Raw genomic sequence first — 19,666 nt, forward strand, 5'->3', positions numbered from 1 at the left:
AATTTTTTCATCTTTTTTTATTCTAGTTCTCAGTGGAAGTTTTTCATATTTTTATTCTATAAGTGCTAGTTCTTCTTTCAATGTCATGAATAAAATTATGTAATAGTTTCCCATCTATAAAATGATTTTGCATCTTCCCATGCTTTTTTTGTTGTTGAAATACTCTTGACTTTTATCTTTCGATTACAATTTTTTTACACTAGTTAATGTTTGTCAAATATATATATTACCTTAGATACATAATAATTTAGGCAAAACACAAAGATGTACTGATTTTATTGCTGATGCTTGCTTATAAATATTTTACATTTCTTTTAGTAATATTTTTCATGAATCATGGTAGTTTCTGGTTCCTTATATGACCGTGAAATACTTTTGTGTCTTTGAAAATTAATGATAGAACTAGGCTAGATTTTGAATTCTTCTTTTATTAAATTTTTTATTCATTCGTTTTAGTTATATATGACAGTAGAATGTGTTTTGACATATCATACATACGTAGAATATAACTGCCTATTCTTGTGGTTGTATATGATTTGGAGTTACACTGGTAGTATATTCATATATGAACATATGAAAGTTATGTCCAATTAATTCTACTATCTTTCCTATTCCCATTCCTTCTTCCTTCCCCCCTACTCCCCGCTGTCCAGTCCAGTGAACCTCAACTCCTCCCTCACCCCATCTATTGTGTGTTAGCATCTGCATTTCAAAGAGAACATTCAGCCTTTGGTTTTTTTTAATTGGCTTATTTCACTTAGCATGATATTCTCCAGTTCCATCCATTCATTCTTTTTTATGGCTGAGTAATATTCCATTGTGTATAGGTTTAGAATTCTTGGGTAGAAATATTATATCATTAAAAATTGAGCATGTTCTATATCTTCTATTACATATGGTTGTATAAAAGAAGTTTGAAGTCAACATGATGGTTTTTTTCTGCCGAGATCCACATAGGATTTTGTTTTTCCTTTATTCTTTAAGCATCATCAGGCTAGTTTAGATGTATGTTTTGTTTTGTTTTGTTTTGTTTCCTGACTACATTTGAGTATGCTCTTTCATCTAAAAACATATTTTTCTTCATTTCAGGAAAATTCCCAGTATTATTTCTTTGATTATTGCCTTCCTTCCATCTATTTTCTTTTTACCTACTCAAAATTTTATTTATTTTACCTCTTAGATTTGTTTCCAGTATTAAAAGTCCTCTATACTAACAGATTCCGTGGGATGTATAAAGAGAGACTTATTTTAAGAATTATGTCAAGCAGTTGTGAGGTTGGAAGTATTGAAGTGTGTAGGGCAGGTCGCTGTGGTCTTGCAACTAGAGGCAGTCTGCTGACAGAAATTCTTTTCCACAGGGAACTCAGTTTTTTCTCTATAGTCCTCCAAGTGATTAGATGAGACCTACACATATTAGAGGAGTTATCTGCTTTACTCAAAGTCTACTAATTTAAATGTTAATCATCTCTAAAAATTACCTCCACAGCAACATCTCGTCTGATGTTTGACCAGGGAACATTGTACCACAGCTTAGGTAAATTGGCATATGAAATTAACCATTACAGACTACAAATTCCTCTTTGCCCTTTATTACTCCATTCAAAAGAACTAAAAAGTCTGAATTCAAGGAGAATTTTTCAGTCTTTGTAAATGACCTATTTGCCAGTTACAGCATTTATTTTTTATTTTAGATCTAATAATCATATTTTTTATTTAAAATTAATATTTTCTGATTTCATGTTTTTTGTATTTCAGAGTTTCATATTTACTTAAAAATATATTTTAGTCTGAAATGTTTCTTGGAGATTTATAATTTTATTTATTTTGAATTTTAAAATGGTATTTTGAAAATTTTAAAAACTATGGTACATTTGTATGAATAGTATAATTGGTGTCATTTGTCCTTCACCTAGATTGACCACTTGTTAACATTTGATTTCTCTTGTCTTATAAATGCAATCCTTTACATTTCTTGGCTAAACTACTTGAGAGTTAATTGTAAATCTTAAGAAATTTTACCTAAGTACTTCAGCATGTGTCTCCTATGAACAATGACATTCTTCTGCTTAATTTAAAATAGTTATCAAATTCAGGTAATATAACAGTGATATAATAATGTTTTGAATTATTCAAATATTTCTAAATGTTTGAATTATGTCCTTTTATAGCAATTTTTTTCTCTAGTCTAGATTCCACTCAAGAACTATATATAACCTTTAGTTTATCATGTCAGATTTTTTGATCTGCTTTTCCTTGGTGTTAGTGTTTCACAGAGAAATATTTGATATTGTTCTTCAGAATGGACCTCTTTTTAGACATGATGACCTTCTTTATTTTCTCACCTTTAAAGAGTAGTTCTATGTATATCTAGTACTGGATTTCAGAATGTGGGGTAAAGATTGTATTATTTCTATAATTTAAAAAACTGAAACCCAGAAAAGAGAAAAAGAAATTTTCTTTTCCTGTACTTTTAATGTGCTCAATTGATGTACTTTTGGCTCTGTAACTTTAGAAAAGAATTGTTTCTTCCTTTCTTCAGCATTACACTTAAAGAGAAAATTTCAATTGTCATTCACAGTATTTGTAGAGGATTATGTTAAGCACAGTTGAGAATACAAAGTGTTCGGTCTGGTTCAATGCACAATAATCATATTGGCAAAGTAATTAAGGAACAACTACAAGAAATGATAAGAGTTTTTGGAAATGCTGGGTTCATAGTGGGAGGGTCTGCAGAGTCTCAGGATAAAAGGAAGGAGGGAAGAATTGAGAACAGTAATCCAAGGTGCCATACATGCTCATATATGCAAGTAAATAAGTCCTTTCCCACCCTTACCCCTAATCCTGTTCCCTCTCCTTAGGACGTAAATATTGTTTCTAAGGACAAATATAAAAATAAGCAGTCAGGTTTTAGGTGAAAAAAAAAAAAAAAACGAGCTTATGGAAAGCTCACAGCTGTAAGTCTGAAAAGTGGGATAAGAGGCGGGCAATGGAGAAAACAATGGTGAGCGTTCAAGACAGATCATTAAAATTTGGTCTTTGTATGTCGCTTTGAAATTTTTTGTAGAAATAGAGCTGAGGATGTGGATCAGTGGTTGAGTGCCCATGAGTTCAATCCCTGGTACCTACCCCCACCCAAAAAAAAAAAAAAAATAGAAAGAAAAAAATACTTTGTAGAACCTGTTCCTTTACCTGAATTTTACCAGAGAAAGTCTAAGCGTAAACATAGTTAATACATCCTGCATATAATATACCCATCCAGAACATAAACTGTGTCCCAAAGTTTCTAATATCCTATGATTTTTTAATCTTCTTTATCTATAATTGTGTACCTTTTTTTTCTTTTTGTCTTGTTTGTGCCTGGTCCATTTCATCAGTCTTGCTAGACATTGGCCTGTATTATTGTCTTCATCATTTTCCTCATTTTTTACATTCTCTCATTGTTTTCTTACTTCTTTGATTGAAACACTTAACTGATTGGTTTTTAACCTTTTCTCTGATTAGTAAAATACATCAAAAAGAATGAATTTATTACTGTTTTAACCAGTCAAGCAGGGGTTTTGAAATCATGTTGATGTATAATTTGCATAAAGTAAAATCTTCCTCTTAGTTTGTAGTTCTGAATTTTGGCATGGATACACATCATTCATTCAACATCATAGTCAAGAAACAGAACATCCATCATCCATAAATTTTTTTCTCATGCTCCTTCATAGTCTTCCCAGCTCCATACCTTGGCAACCAATGATTTATTTTCCTTCCCTATAGTATTCCCTTTTCTAGAATGCTATATAAATACAAACATACCATACGTGGCCTATTGGTCAGTCTTCTTTTACCTGACAATATATTTGAGATTCATTCATATCATTTTGTGAATCAAAAGGTCATTATAATCAGAGGTCTGCTTTACACGATTCTTATTCTTTAATGCTTATTGGGATATTTTGAGGTTTATAAATGTGTATGATCAGTTGTCAGGAACGGTCCATGTATGTGTGCTCGAAAGGAATTCTCCAGTTTTTTAGTATAGGAATCTAAATGTAAAGAAATCTTATTGATTTTCTTGTTCAAATCATTTTTTTTTACTAATTTATAACTATAATCTCAGTTTTGATAGGGGTATATGTGTGGATGTACTTACCTGTGTAAATGTAAAGCTCTTGCTTTATTTATGAACTTTTCAGTTTCTTTTGGAAATTTTTGTGTTTTTAAGTATATCAGCATAGTTTAAAATCTAGATAGATTCTTAGTTATCAATATAATGTCCCCATGTCCTTTAAACTTATTTATCCTAAATTCTGTTGTTCTGATTTATTTGTTTGAAGCAGGGTTCTCCAGAGAGAAAGAACAGAAAAGATAGATATGTGCAAAGAGATTTATTTGGGGAATTGGCTCACTTGATTAAGGTGAATGGATACATAGATTTATTTTCATGTATCTTTCTCTCTATTTTTTTGGACTTTTTTTTAATTTTTATTTTTACAGATTTCATTTTGATTTATTGTACAAAAATGGGGTACAACTTTTCATATCTGTGGTTGTAAATAATGTAGATTCACACCATTCATGTAATCATACATATACATAGAATAATACTGTCTGTATCTTTCCTTCCATAGAATAATACTGTCTACTATCTTTCCTTCCCCCACCCCCTCCTGCTCCATTTTCCCCTACACTATCCAAAGTTTCTCCATTCTTCTATTGCCGCCCCCTTATGTATAATCATGCACTTATCAGAGAAAACATTAGGCCTTTGGTTTTTGGGGCTTGGCCTGTTTCACTTACCATAATATTCTTTAACTTCATCCATTTACCTGCAAATACCATAATTTTATTCTTCTTTATGGCTGAGTAATATTCCATTGTGTATATATACCACAGTTTCTTTATCCATTAATCTATTGAAGGGCATCATGGTTGGTTCCACAATCTAGCTATTGTGAATTGAGCTGCTGTGAACATTGATGTGGCTGCATCACTGTAGTGTGCTGATTTTAAGTCCTTTGGGTATAAACCATGGTGTGAGATAGCTGGGTCAAATGGTGGGTCCATTCCTTGTTTTTTGAGAAAATTCCATACTGCTTTCCAGAGTGGCTGCACCAATTTGCAACTCTACCAGCAATGTATGAGTGTGTCTTTTTTTCCCCACATTCATGCCAACACTTATTATTGCTTGTGTTCTTGATAATAGCCATTCTGTTGGAGTGAGATGAAATCTTAAGGTATTTTTAATTTGCATGTCTCTAATTACTAGAGATGATGAGCACTTTCTCATGTATTTGTTGAGCACCTATATATCTTCTTATGTGAAGTGTCTGCCCAGTTCCTTAGCCCATTTATTGATTGGGTTCTTTGTATTTTTGGTGTAAAAATTTTTAATTCCTGTATAAATTTTGGAGATTAGCGATCTATGTGATGTGTGTGTGGAAAAGATTTCTCCCACTCTGTAGGCTCTCTTTTCACATTATTAATTGTTTCCGTTGCTGAGAAAAAACTGTTTAGTTTGAACCCATCCATTTATTCATTCCTTCTTTTATTTCTTGCACTGTGGGAGTCTGTTAAGGAAGTCTGCATGATAGAGAGCAGCATGATAAGAGATTTGAGCCTACTTTGTCTTCTATTTAGTGAAGGGTCTCAGGTCTAATTCCTAGGTCCTTGATACCATTTTAAGTTGAGTTTTATACAGGATGAGAGGTAGGGGTTTAATTTCATTTTACTGCATATGCACTCCCAGTTTTTCCAGCACCATTTGTTGAAGAGGCTAACTTTTCTCCATTGTTTGTTTTTGGCACCTTTGTCTACTATGAGATAACTGTACTTATGTGGGTTTGTATCTGTGTCTTCTGTCCTGTACCATTGGTCTACCTCTGTATTTTAGTGCCAATACCATGCCATTTTTGTTACTATTGCCCTATAGTAGAGTTTAAGGTCTGGTATTGTGATACCTCCTGCATCACTCTTCCTACCCAGAATTGCTTTGGCTATTCTGGGTCTTTTGTTCTTCCAGATGAATTTCATGATTGCTTTCTCTATTTCTATGAGGGATGCCATTGGGATTTTAATTGGAATTGTATTAAATCTATATAGCGCCTTTGGAAGTTTGGCCATTTTGATAATATTAATTCTGCTTATTCAAGAAAATGGGAGATCTTTCCATCTTCTAATGTCTTCTTCAATATCTTTCTTTAATGTTATGTAGTTTTCATTCTAGTGGCTTTAATGTCTTTGGTCAGATAGATTTCTTAAGTTTTTTTTTTTTTTTTTTTTTTGAGGCTATTGTGAATGGAGTTGTTTTCCTCATTTCCCTTTCAGATGATTCATCACTTATGAATAAAAATGCATTAGATTTATGAGTGTTAATTTTATATTCTGCTATACTGCATCCAGTTATGAGATCTAGAAGTTTTCTGATGAAGTTTAGGCTCCTCTAAATATGGAATCATGTCATTGGCAAATAGTGACAGCTTGAGTTCTTCTTTTCCTATTCGTATCCCTTTAATTTCTTTGGTCTGTCTAATTGCCCTGGCTAGAATTTCAAGGACAATGTTGACTAGAAGTGATAAAAGAGGGCATCCCTGTCTTGTTCCAGTTTTTAAAGGGAATGCTTTCAGTTTTCCTCCATTAAGAATGATGTTGGCCATGGGTTTAGCATAAATGGTCTTTACAATGTTGAGGTATGTTCCTACTATCCCTATTTTTTCTAATATTTTGAACATGAAGGGGTGTTGTATATTCTCTAACACTTTCTCTGAATCTATTGAAATCATCGTATGATTCTTTACCTTAAGTCTGTTAATGTGATGGATTACATTTATTGATTTCCAAATGTTAAACCAACCTTGCATCCCCAAGGTGAATCCCACTTGATTGTGTTGCATGATCTTCTTTATATGTTTTTGTATGGAATGTGCCAGAATTTTGTTAAGGATTTTTGCATCTATATTCATCAGAGATATCAGTCTAAAATTTTCTTCCCTTCATGTGACTTTGTCTGGTTTTGGTATCAGAATGATACTAGCTTTATAGAATGAATTTGGAAGGGTTCTCTCCTTTTCTATTTCATGAAATACTTTGAGGAGTATTGGTATAAATTCTTCTTTGAAGATCTTGTAGAACTCAGCTGAGAATCTGTCTGGTCCTGAGCTTTTCTTGGTTGGTAGGCATTTGATGACTTCGATTTCATTGCTTGAAATTGGTCTGTTTAAATTGTATATGTCCTCCTGGTTCAGTTAGGGAGGATCAGATGTCTCTAGAAATTTGTCAATGTCTTTGAGATTTTCTATTTTATTGGAGTATAGATTTTCAAAGTAGCTTCTAGTTATATTATGTATTTCAGTGATGTCTGTTTTGATATTTCCTTTTACATCACAAATTTTAGTACTTTGAGTTTTCTCTCCTTCTCTTTGTTAATGTGGGTAAGGGTTTATCTATTTTCTTTATTTTTTCAAAGAACCAACTGTTTGTTTTTGACGATGTTTGAATTTTTTGTTTGTTTCAATTTCATTGATTTCAGCTCTGATTTTAATTATTTCTGATCTTCTACTACTTTTAGTGTTATTCTGTTCTTCTTTTTCTAAGGCTTTGAGATGTAATGTTAGGTCATTTAGTTGTTGACTTTTTTTTCTTTTCTTGAATGCTCTCTGTACAGTGAATTTTCCTATTAGTACTGCTTTCCTAGTGTCCCAGATATTTTGATATGTTGTATCATCATTCTCATTGACCTCTAGGAATTTTTTTATCTCCTCCCTGATGTATTCTTTTATCCATGCTTCATTCAATAGCATATTATTTAGTCTCCAGGTGTTGGAGTAGTTTCTGTTTTTTATTTTGTCACGGATTTTTAATTTCATTCCATTTTGATCTTATAGAATACAAGATAGTATCTCTATTTTTTTGTATTTGCTAAGAGTAGCTTTGTGGCATACTATGTGGTCTATTTTAGAGAAGGATCCATGTGCTGCTGAGAAGAAAGTATATTTGCTGGTTGATGAATGGAATTTCTATATATGTCTGTTAAGTATAAGTTATTGATTGTGTTATTGAGTTCTCTGGTTTCTTTGTTTAGTTTTTGTTTGGAAGATCTATCCAGTGGTGACACCAATATGTTAAAGTCACCCAGAATTATTATGTTGTAGGCTGTTTGATTCCTGGAATTGAGAAGAATTTGCCTGATATACATGGATGCACCATTGTTTGGGGCATAAATACTTACAATCCTTATGTCTTCCTGATTTATGGTTCCCTTAAGCCATATAAAACGCCCTTCTTTATCCCATCTAACTTTGGCTTCAAGTCCACTTTATCTGATATAAGGATGAAAACCCCCGCATTTTTACTGAGTCCATGTGCATGGTAGGCTTTTTCCCTATCCTTTCACCTTCAGATTATGGGTATCTTTTTCTATGAGATGAGTCTCTTGAAGGCAGCATATTGTTGGGTCTTTCTTTTTAATCCAGTCTGCGAGTCTGTCTTTTGATTAATGAGTTTAGGTCATTAACATTCAGGGTTATTATTGAGATATGATTTGTATTCCCAGTCATTTTAGCTTATTTTTGGTTTTTAACTTGACTTGGTTTCTCCTCTGATTGGTTTTTCTTTAAGGTAGTTCCTCCCTTTGCTGACCTACATTATTGTTTTTATTTCCTCCTCATGGAATCTTTTGCTGAGAATGATCTCTAGTGTAGGCTTTCTATTTGTAATTTTTTTTTAATCATTCTGTTATTTTTTGCCTTCTCCCCACCCCTCGAACCTCTCTTTTCCCTCTATACAGTCCTTCCCTCCTCCATTCTTGCCACCCTCTCTAACCCTCACATAAACGTAACACTAACCCTAAAACTAACCCCTCCCACCCCCCATTATGTGTCATCATCTGCATATCAGTGAGATCATTCATCCTTTAGTTTTTTGAGATTGGCTTATCTCACTTAGCATGATATTCTCCAATTTCATCCATTTGCCTGCAAATGCCATAATTTTATCATTCGTTATGGCTGAGTAATATTCCATTGTATATATATGCCACAGTTTCTTTATCCATTCATCAATTGAAGGACATCTAGGTTGGTTCCACAATCTGGCTATGGTGAATTGAGCAGCTATGAACATTGATGTGGCTGTATCTCTGTAGTATGCTGATTTTAAGTCCTTTGGGTATAGGCCAAGGAGTGGGATAGCTGGGTCAAATGGGGTTCCATTCCAAGCTTTCTGAGGAATCTCCATACTGCTTTCCAGAGTGGCTGCACTAATTTGCAACCCCACCAGCAATGTATGAGTGTACCTTTTTCCCCACATTTTTTAAATGCGGTGCTGAGGATCGAACCCAGTGCCTCACATAGATTTGCAATGAGGTCTGCAGTATCTAATGGTGGACAAAGAGGATGGGGAGTAGTGTAGGCTGTAACTGTTAATGGGATAAGAAAAGAGTATATAGAATTTCTTTTTTTTTTTTTCAATTAGACAACTTTTACTAAATGAGAAAACTACATTTAAAATGTGCTTTAAAACAAAATGGAATTAGGAAAAAAAGACATGCATTTTAAAGAACTTTTGCACTGTGCTGAAAAATCAAATATTTCTTGCAGCAATACAATGCGCCAATCCATAAAATGTAAGTTAACAGAATTCTCAATTTAACATTTTCAAAGACAATATTAAGGTCAAAAATTTCACATCTATGGTAGCACATATAGAAGGGTTTTATAAATATGATTTCCATCCTTGTGAAGCTCACAAATTTGACAATGCTCAATAAAAGATTTTAGAATCACATCCAATGAATCACAAATCTGTGTCCTGTAAGTTCTCCTTCTAAAATCTTTATGTTGCCTTTTCTACTCCTTTCCAAAATTTGTTAATTCTAACCCTTAACACACACAAAACAAAACAAAACAAAACAAAACGGGAAAAGAAATGCTGCAATAAACTCTTGATCATGTACAGAAATTATTACTAGTATAGTTCACTACAAAGCATATCTATACAATATCATATGACCTTTGATTATGAAAAACCAGGATAAAAATCTTTAGTGACACAGCCTTACAATTGTATACAACATTCACACAGCAGTATTAGACAGTGAAGCACCCAATACCCATAGTTGACAATATGTCCCACTGACCAGCATCCATTTAAATACATCCTTCGTACAGAGGGAGGAAAAGAGTGTCAGCTTTCCAAGGCTTGTCAAAAAAGGATGCTCATGTTCTGTGAATCTAAAAACAAACAAACAACAACAAAAACCCCAAAAACAAAACTGATGCAGGTGAGAGTGTTATCAGGAAGTTAGGCATGCCAAAAGGTGTTTCATGCTAATTAAAACCTAAAGCCAAGGTACCACATAATCACATTACCAACTAGTTGGGTGATACTATATGAGCCTTATCTTAAAATTAAATGAAATGCTACTGCACAATAGAGCATCAATAAGTTAAAAATTAGAGTGCAGAAATCCAAATCAGTGGCAATTTCTGTAAAAAGCAAAATATTCACTATCAACTGTATGTTTGTCCAAACGGTTTGATTAAAAATTATTGGATTGGATAGTTTGCATATTTTTAAAAACTATCAATCTCTAAAATTTCTTTGTAATGAGACATAGGTTTTCTTAGTAAGATCAAATAGGTACATAAGTAGATAAGTAAAGGAAAATAATAGTTGGTGAATGTCTTTAAAGCTCTTCCCATGTTTCACGTTTAAAAATGTCTCAGGAAAAAAATTAAAAGTAGTTGCCATTATTCTAGCAAAAACAAACAAACAAAACAAGCCCAAAATAATTAAACAACCAAGCAACACTAAAACCACATTACACAGATGGATCATCATGCTTTCATCTGATTTAACTATAACATCTAGTTTAACTGGGATGCTTTTCAACTTTAAAAATTGTGATACATGAAGATGTAACTTTAATGGATAATTTTGAATTTGAATTTAACTTCTTTTGTTGAATATTATAACAGAGTATACTTATTACAATACAGTGTAGCACATCTTTCTATTAGAAAAAAAATTAAGATCCTTTTCCCATCTTCTTAAGTTAAAGGTGTGACATTATAAAGGGTGTCAAATGGCTGGATGGTTTTACAGTGCACACTTATATATTATGAAGTTGTCCTTAACAAATCTGATGGTTTCTTTATAGAATTCCTTTCTTCACCTTTTCTTCAGTGGATTAGCTGTTTGAGGTGGAATGATAGGATGTCCAGAATTTAGTCCACCTTACTGGTACTTAGCTTTCTTTTCAGATGGTTTCAATATCTGAAATGAACACATCAATGTTTCATCCACACTCATCATTCCACCAGCATTGTCACCACAGTAATTTGGGGCTGAAAATAGGGTTACCAATTGTCATTTAGCAAAAAATTCATATCCATCTTCTACCGCCTGATGAACTCGACAAATCAAGTCTAAATCATGACGATTCAGAAATTTACTGACTACATCAGCTCCAAAAGTAAAGGAAACACCACAATCATTTTCTCCCCAGCCTTGCACATCCTTATCTGGGTCAGACCACAGCAAATCACAGAACAAACCTGTATCAGGGACATCAGTGAGTCTCATAATTCTCCGAATCTGCTCCATAGATTGCAGGTCTGGTGATAGTCCTCCATGACAACAGAAGATCTTCTCATCCACAATGGCAGCTATAGGCAGACAGTTAAAACAATCAGTGATGGTCTTCCACAATTTAATATTAAACCTTCGTTTGCATTCATCATAGAATCCATAAATGCAATTGATGCTAGCACACTCATGATTTCCACAGAAAGAAGTTCTGTGGATATTTGATTTTATAAGCCAATAGCAAACAAATGGTTTCCAAAGACTGCTTTCCTCTGTCCACATAATCTCCTAAGAAAAGATAGTTGGCTTCTGGTGGGAAACCTCCGTATTCAAATAATCTCAGTAAATCCGTATACTGTCCATGAATATCTCCACAAATTTTCAGTGGTGTTTCCAATTCCAAAATAGGCTGGCTGAGAAAGATTTCACAAGACTTGATATATAAGCCCCGAACTTCTGCTTCAGTCATCTGCACAATCTTTCCTGGACGAGATCCTCGTACCTCCAGCAGGTGGGTAATGAGGCTGTCCACGTTCAGCTCCCCGTCCACCATCTTGTCAGGACCAGCTCTCCTTCCTGGCAACGGGAACAAGGGATTCTTGGTGGCAGAGGCTGCGGCGACAGGCTCGGTGTTCTCTCACCAGCGCCGCCGGCCCCACCGACAGCGCCACTCCCTATGGCCCTTGCCAGCTGCTGCGCCACGCCGGCCGCCCTCAGAATTTCTAGATCATAGGAAGAGTGAAAGTGTAATCAAAAGAAGTTGTTTGTTAGCATGAGAAAAGGGAGAAAGAGACTCTGAGGAAATAAACAAAAGGAAAATAGAGCAAGAAAAATAAGGAAATAAAAACTTAAAAGTTTTCACAAAGGAAAAAAAAAAAACCTACACTAGTCATGTACTATTCAAACCTCCCAGTCTTCAGTATCCTAAAAGGAGAGGTACCTCACAATGAGCTTCCAGTCTCCAGCAGGCATCTCAGGATGGGATTTGCCCCACCTAAGGATGGGAGCTTTTGCTTCAAGAATAATCCAGGATGGCTGCACTGACTTCCAAACATGTTGGCAAATGGAGAACTACGGCATGGGGCATGGACTCTGAGTCCATGTGGAGTGCAGTTGGTCAGGCCAGGGGTCCTGGAAGTGGGGCATGGTCAGTTTGGCAGGGAGTTCCTACAGGTCCTGGCTGTTGTCCCAAAATGGCGGCAGCCACCTGTAACCAAACCTGTGGGTACTGTGACAGTGGACTTCCAGGTAACAGCAGGCAGATGGCAATCCTGGCAGTCTGCAAGGGGATCTGTGGGCTATCAGTGGACAATTGGCAGGTGGACCTTGGTGGGTGATGGGTAGGTGAAAGACAGGTGATGGGCAGGCAAGAGGCAGGCAAACGCGCAAATGGCAGATGATAGGCAACAGTCAGTGAGCAATCTGCACTCCATAAGTTGTCGATATGCTGGCAGACTGCAGATGATGGAGGTGAGCAAAAGGGGTAAACAGCAGGGGATCGACAAGCAGCAAAGACTGCCTCACAGAGAAACAGATTTTCCTCTGCTTGAAACCATGGAGTGACAAGGAATGCAGCCTCCCTCTAGTCTGCCATCTTGGATCTGTCTTTCTCTGGATTTGAAAATGGTGCTTTCCAAAAAAAAAAAAAAAAAAAGAAAATGGTGTTTTCAATCTGAGGTATCACATTGATATTTAGTACTGGACATATCTCAGACATTATCTGTCTAAACATGCTTATCTACCTTACCTTCTATATTCTATTTCTGAAATTTGTTTTGACATGAAAGGTCTCTGTCCTCATTTATTTTTAATTACTGTTTGATTTTTCCTTTATTTTTTTTTTAATACCAAGGATTGTACCCCATCCCTTTTTAAATTTTAATTTTGAAACAGGGTCTCCCTAAGTTGCTTAGTGTCTCCCTGAATTACTGAGGCCGGCTTTAAACTTGAAGTCCTCCTGCCTCAGCCTCATGAACTGCCAGTTTTACAGGCACATGCCACTGCTCCAGCTCAGTCCTATTTTCTAGTTTACTGTTTCTCCTGTTATATCCAGTTGACAATTTATGCTACTAGAGTTTTCTTTTTTAATTAATAGGTTCTCATTTTCAAGAATTTGTGGCTTTTTTAAATGTACCTGTACTCTTATGTCTTCTTTCCATATTCTTTACATAATTTCTTTTTTTAAGTTTTTGTTATTTTTCCCTTTATTTCTTTGTGTATATTAAGCTCTTTTTTAATGTATTTCTTGATTCCTCTATATATGTATTCTGCTTACATTTTTCTTTTCTTTTTTTTTAAATCTACATATCTTTCTCGTTGTTGTGGTTGTTGACTCTCTTGGCCTTAGTTTTCCCCAAGTGCTCTTGAAATTCATTTATAAGTTTTTCCTGAAGGAAACTTTTTTCTATTTCTCTTTGCTCATCCCAATCATTGGGTAGAATTTGTCTTCCCCCTCTGTCTTCCTGGTTTCACATTAAAATGTTTGTGTGTGTGTTTTGTTGTTGTTTTGTTTTGTTTGTTTTTTATCTCTTTCAAAGTTTGGTAATCACACTTTGGTGCAGCTGTCAAGCACTGAGACCAGCTGAAGTGTTTTACCAGGTAGTTCTTTATAGTCTGACTGCTAACAGATCTGGAGCCTAGCAAGGCTACAACGTACCCTTGCTTACCACTTTGTGTTCTGTTATATGGTGGTTTCTGTTTTTAGTATAGTGGTGTATTTTCCCTTTATTTCTTATTTTATTCTCTCTTTGTTTATAATTCATCTTTTATTTTATCTGTAATTGCTGAGTGTTTGGAACAGAGAAGTCTCTAAAATATCTACTCCTATAACATATTGATTAGAACTTCTGTGGATAGTTTTCACATAAAGATTTGGAAATTAAGGTGTGAATCTTTGTCAAACCCATCATCTATGGCATACATAAGATTTGTTATGCTGCCTTGTTTAAAGCACAGATATGGAGCATCAAAACAAGAATGAGAACAATAATTCATATTCTGAGGCATAAATTCAGTCAAATTAAAAAAGTTCAAATCATGACATTGACATTTGCTTCCTGTATGACTCAATCTTTCAAAGACTTCTGTCTCCTCATCTATGTTTTTATTTTGTATCTACTTCAGAAATCTTTAAAAGATTAAATGAGATAATATCTAAATCATTAGCATAGTACATGACTCATGGTCAGCTTTCAAGGACTATTAGTCATTATTTGAACAGTAGGGTTGCAAGATACATATAATACATGCCTATAACCACTCTTTTCTGTAGAAATACTTGTAGCATAAAATTAGAATTGTATTTTATGTGTGTACTCAACTATTGTGATACATTCATTTATATTTTGAACTAAAATATTATTGGGGTTGGTAGCACATACACACTATGTTCTATACTTTATGTGTGATATATGTGATCTTCAAAGGCAATTTTGACAAATGCTTTTTCTTATTGACTTTAAGACTTAAAACCCCTCATCAGATATAATGATCTTTAGTTATCTCTTTCTCAATCAGGTATATATTAATGTCAGTCATTGCTTGTATTTAAGCTGTATAGTAGTAGAAAATCACTTGGGACTAGAGTCAGAACTTTTGGTTTCCAGTCAGGCTTTTGCCAGTCTCTGGAGTTGGGATCTTATGCAATTATCTCATCTTTCTGAATGCCAGTTTCTTCATTTATGAAGGAGATGATAATGCCCATATAATGGAGTACTTATGAAGATTAAATGAAATAAGTTTATGAGAATGCAGTCAATGAACCACAATTCATTAACTGTATAAGCTCTGATTGCCTGCCTTCTTTACATCATCTTCACTGAGCTCATGTGGAAAAGCAGGTAACCCTGAGCCCTGGGAAGTTTCTTTCTTCTCCAATCTGTTGTACACTTTTTGTAGTAAGGAGAAATTCTCAGTGAAAGTTCTATGAAGAATGATTCTTAGGGGATGACAGTGAAGTAGGTGTGTATTATCTGTTATTATTTGTATTTGACAGTTCAAACGCTGAGACCAAAGTATTAGCATCCTTTATTCTTGCAGCAACAGCATATAACATTTAATTTTTGGCAATTTGTAGCAGAAATATAAGAAACATCATTATAGTTCTGAAGTAAGCTGAGCAGGCATTTCTTTCCTATTCAGATCAAATCATTACACACCTTTAGTGGACTAGGCTGAACAAATCAAAGAACTAAGCTGTTTGCCTTTGGCTCTATTTTAAGTCATGAGGAATGTGTTTTCTGCCTATGTCCCCATTACAATTTTTCTTTACTTTCTCCATACTCAGATACAGCTGAAACTTCCCAAAGTGGAACATGCTTTGTATTTGCTACAGCAGGAAAAAGTTTAAAGTAAAATTGCTGCTCCTCTGAGCCAAGTAAAAGGTTAGCTCATAAACTTAGAACCCTCTTTTAACTCTTTCTTTACTATATTCTTACCTTTTCATTTGTGATCCAAAAATAAAAACAATACTAAAAGTTAGTATGCTAAGTATTTTACTTTAACCCTGTTTCCATCTACAGCACTACCACCTCCTTTTCTGGTCACTGTTGTTACAAGTTTCTTTTGTCTTTCTGATGTTTGACAAACACAAACAATAGTATAGATACAGACACATTCTTTTCCCTTCTTCCACAACTGTGTTAACATTCTGTCACTGTGACAAAATACCTGGAAATATCAGCTTAAAGAAGGAAGGATTTATTTTGGCTCTTGGTTTCAGAGATTTAGTTCATAGTCACTTTGCTTCACTGCTTATGGTGAGGCATTCTCTCATGGCAGAGAGAATGTGGCAGAGCAGAGCTGCTCACGTCGTGGTGGCCAAGATGTAGAGAAAGGGAACTGAAGCCGGGGACAAAATACACCTACAAAGCTATGCCCCAGTGATCCCACTCTTTCAACTAGGCCCCACCACCTAAAATTTCCACCACCTCCTAGTATTGCCATCATCTGGAGACCAAACCTTCAACATATGTGCCTTCGAGAGACTTTCCAGATCCAAACAATAACAACAAGAAATCATACGTACTATATATGCATACTGCTTTGCACTTTTTTTAACTGAACAATTTATATTAGAGTTATCCTTTTTTTTGAATTTTTTTCTTCTAATTAGTTATACATGACAGTAGGAATTCATTTTGACACATACTACATAAATGGAGTTTAACTTTTCATTCTCCTGTTTGTACATGATGTAGAATTACACCGATTGTGTAATCATATATACACATAGGTTAATAATGTCCAATTCCTTCTACTATCCTTCCTACCCCCTTACCCCCTCCCTTCCCTTCACTCCCCTCTGTCTATTCCAAAGTGCCTCTATTCTTCCCTAGATGCTTCCCCTTATTGTGAATTAGCATCCACATATCAGAGAAAGCATTTGACCTCTGGTTCTTTAGGATTGGCTTATTTTGCTTAGCATGATATTCTCAGCTCCATTCATTTACCGCAAATGCCATGATTTCGTTCTTTTTTAAGGCTAAGTAATATTACATTGTGTGTATGTACCACATTTTCTTTATCCATTCTTCTGTTGAAGGGCACCTAGGTTAGTTCCATAGTTTAGCTATTGTGAATTGTGCTGTAAACATTGATGTGGCTGCGTCATTATAGTATGTTGATTTTAAGTTCTTTGGATATAAACCTAGGAGTTAGATAACTGGGTCAAATGGTTTTTCCATTCCAAGTTTTCTGGGGGATCTCCACACTACTTTCCATAGTGATTGCACCAACTTGCAATCCCACCAGCAATGTATGAGTTTATCTTTTCCCCCACATCCTTGCCAACACTTATTATTGCTTGTATTCTTGATAATTACCTTTCTCACTGGAGTGAAGTGAAATCTCAGTGTAGTTTTAATTTGCATTTTTCTAGTTGCTAGAGATGTTGAACATTTTTACATATATTTGTCAATCAATTGTATTTCTTCTGTGAAGTGTCTGTTCATTTCCTTAGCCCACTTATTGATTGGGTTATTTATTTTTTTGGTGTTAAGGTTTTTTAGTTCTTTTTCTATTCTGGAGATTAGTGCTGTATCTGAGGTGCATGTGGTAAAGATTTTCTCCCATTCTGTAGGTTCTCTGTTCACATTCTTGATTGTTTCTTTGCTGTGATGAAACTTTTTAGTTTGATGCCATCATTTATTGATTCTTGCTTTTACTTCTTGTGCTTTAGGAGTCTTGTTAAGGAAGTCAGGTTGTAAGGTGACATAATGAAGATTTGTGCCTACTTTTTCTTCTGTTAGGTGCAAGGTCTCTATTGTAGTGCGTACATCTGATTCTCTTTGAATTGAGTTTTCTGCAGTGTGAGAGATACGGGTTTAATTTCATTTTGCTACATATGGATTTCCAGTTTTCCTGGCACCATTTGTGGAAGAGGCTATTTTTTCTTCACTGTAAGTTTATGACTCCTTTGTCTAATATGGGTAACAGTATTATGTGGGTCTGTCTCTGTGTCTTCTATTCTGTGCCATTGGTCTATGTGTGTGTTTTGGTGCCAATATCATGCCATTTTTGTTACTGTTGCTCTGTAGTATAATTTAAGGTCTGTTATTGTGCTCTCTCCTGCTTCATTTTTCTTGCTAAGGATTGCATTGGCTATTCTTGGTCTTTTATTTTTCCAAATGAACTTCATGATTGCTTTTTCTATTTCTATGAAGAATGTTATTAGTATTTAATAGGAATTATATTAAATCTGTATAACACTTTTGGTAGTATGGACATTTTGACAATGTTAATTCTGCCTATCCAACAGAATGAGAGATCTTTCCACCTTCTGGATCTTCTTCAATTTCTTTCTTTGGTATTCTGTAGCTTTCATTGTGAGATATTTCACCTCTTTTGTTAAACTGATTCCCAAGTTCTTTTTTTTTTTTTTTTTTTTTTTTTTTTTGAGGCTATTGTGAACAAGATAGTTTTCCTAATCTCTCTTTCAGTGGATTCATCACTGATGTATAGGAACACGTTTGATTTAAGGGTGTTAATTTTATATCCTGCTACTTTGCTGAATGCATTTATTACTTCTAGAAGTTTTCTGGTAGAATTTTTTTGAATCTTCTATATATCATGTCATTGGAAATAGTGATAGTTTGAGTTCTTTTCCTATTAGTATCACTTTAATTTCTTTTTTCTAATTGTTCTGGTTAGAGTTTCAAGAATAATGTTGAGTAAAAGTGGTGGAAGAGCTGGGTACAGTGGTGCAAACCTGTAATACCAGCAACTCACAAGGCTGAGGCAGGAGGATTGCAAGTTCAAATGCAGCCTCAGCAATTCAAGGAGGCCCTAAACAACTTAGTGAGACCCTGTCTCAAAACGAAATACAAAAAAAGGGCTGGGGATGTGGCTCAGTGGTTGAGTGCCCCTGGGTTCATTCCCAGGACCAAAAAAAGAGTGGTGAAAGAGGGCATCCTTGACTTGTTCCAGTTCTAAGAGGAAATACTTTCCCAATTTTTCATCATCTAGAATGATGTTGGCCTTGGGTTTAGTATATATAGCTGTTACAATGTTGAAATATGTTCCTACTATCCCTAGTTTTTCTAGTGGTTTGAACCTGAAGGGGTACTATATTTTCTCAAATACTTTTTCTGTGTTTATTGAGATGATCATGTGATTCTTGTCTGTAAGTCTATTGATGTAATGAATTATGTTTATTGATTTCCATATGTTGAACCAATTTTGAATTTCTGGGGTGAACCCCTCTTGATTGTGGTGCACTATCTTTTTAATATTTTTTGTATGCAATTTGCCAGAATTTTATTGAGAATTTTTCCATTTATGTTCATCAGGTATATTGGTCTGAAGTTTTCTTTCCTTGATGTGTCTTTGTCTGGTTTTGGAATGAGGGTCAGACTAGCTTCATAGAATGAATTTGGAAGGATTCCTCCTTTTCTATTTCATGGAATAATCTGAGGAGTATTGGTGTTGATTCTTCTTTGACGGTCTCGTAGAATTTGGCTCAGAATCCATCTGGTCCTGGACTTTTCTTTTCTTTTTTTTTTTTCTTTTAAATTTATTTACTGACAGGGTTGTTTTTATTTTTATTTATTTATTTATTTTTTATTATTTAAACAAGTGGGATACATGTTATTTC

The 19,666-nt window shown here is 34.7% G+C and overlaps 1 protein-coding gene and 1 pseudogene across 6 annotated transcripts in view; one reads left to right on the top strand and one right to left on the bottom strand.

Annotated features, from left to right (window-relative positions):
* MBD5 (methyl-CpG binding domain protein 5) overlaps positions 1–19,666 on the top strand; it is a 463,202-nt gene that overhangs the window by 212,314 nt on the left and 231,222 nt on the right. The gene's annotated exons all lie outside the window — the stretch shown is intronic.
* LOC306656894 (serine/threonine-protein phosphatase PP1-beta catalytic subunit-like) lies at positions 9,356–12,220 on the bottom strand (annotated as a pseudogene). The gene has a single exon. The product of its transcript is annotated as a serine/threonine-protein phosphatase PP1-beta catalytic subunit-like (transcript).

Source organism: Sciurus vulgaris (genome assembly GCF_902686455.1).
Source record: "Sciurus vulgaris genome assembly, chromosome: 3".
In the NCBI taxonomy this organism is placed as follows: domain Eukaryota; kingdom Metazoa; phylum Chordata; class Mammalia; order Rodentia; family Sciuridae; genus Sciurus; species Sciurus vulgaris.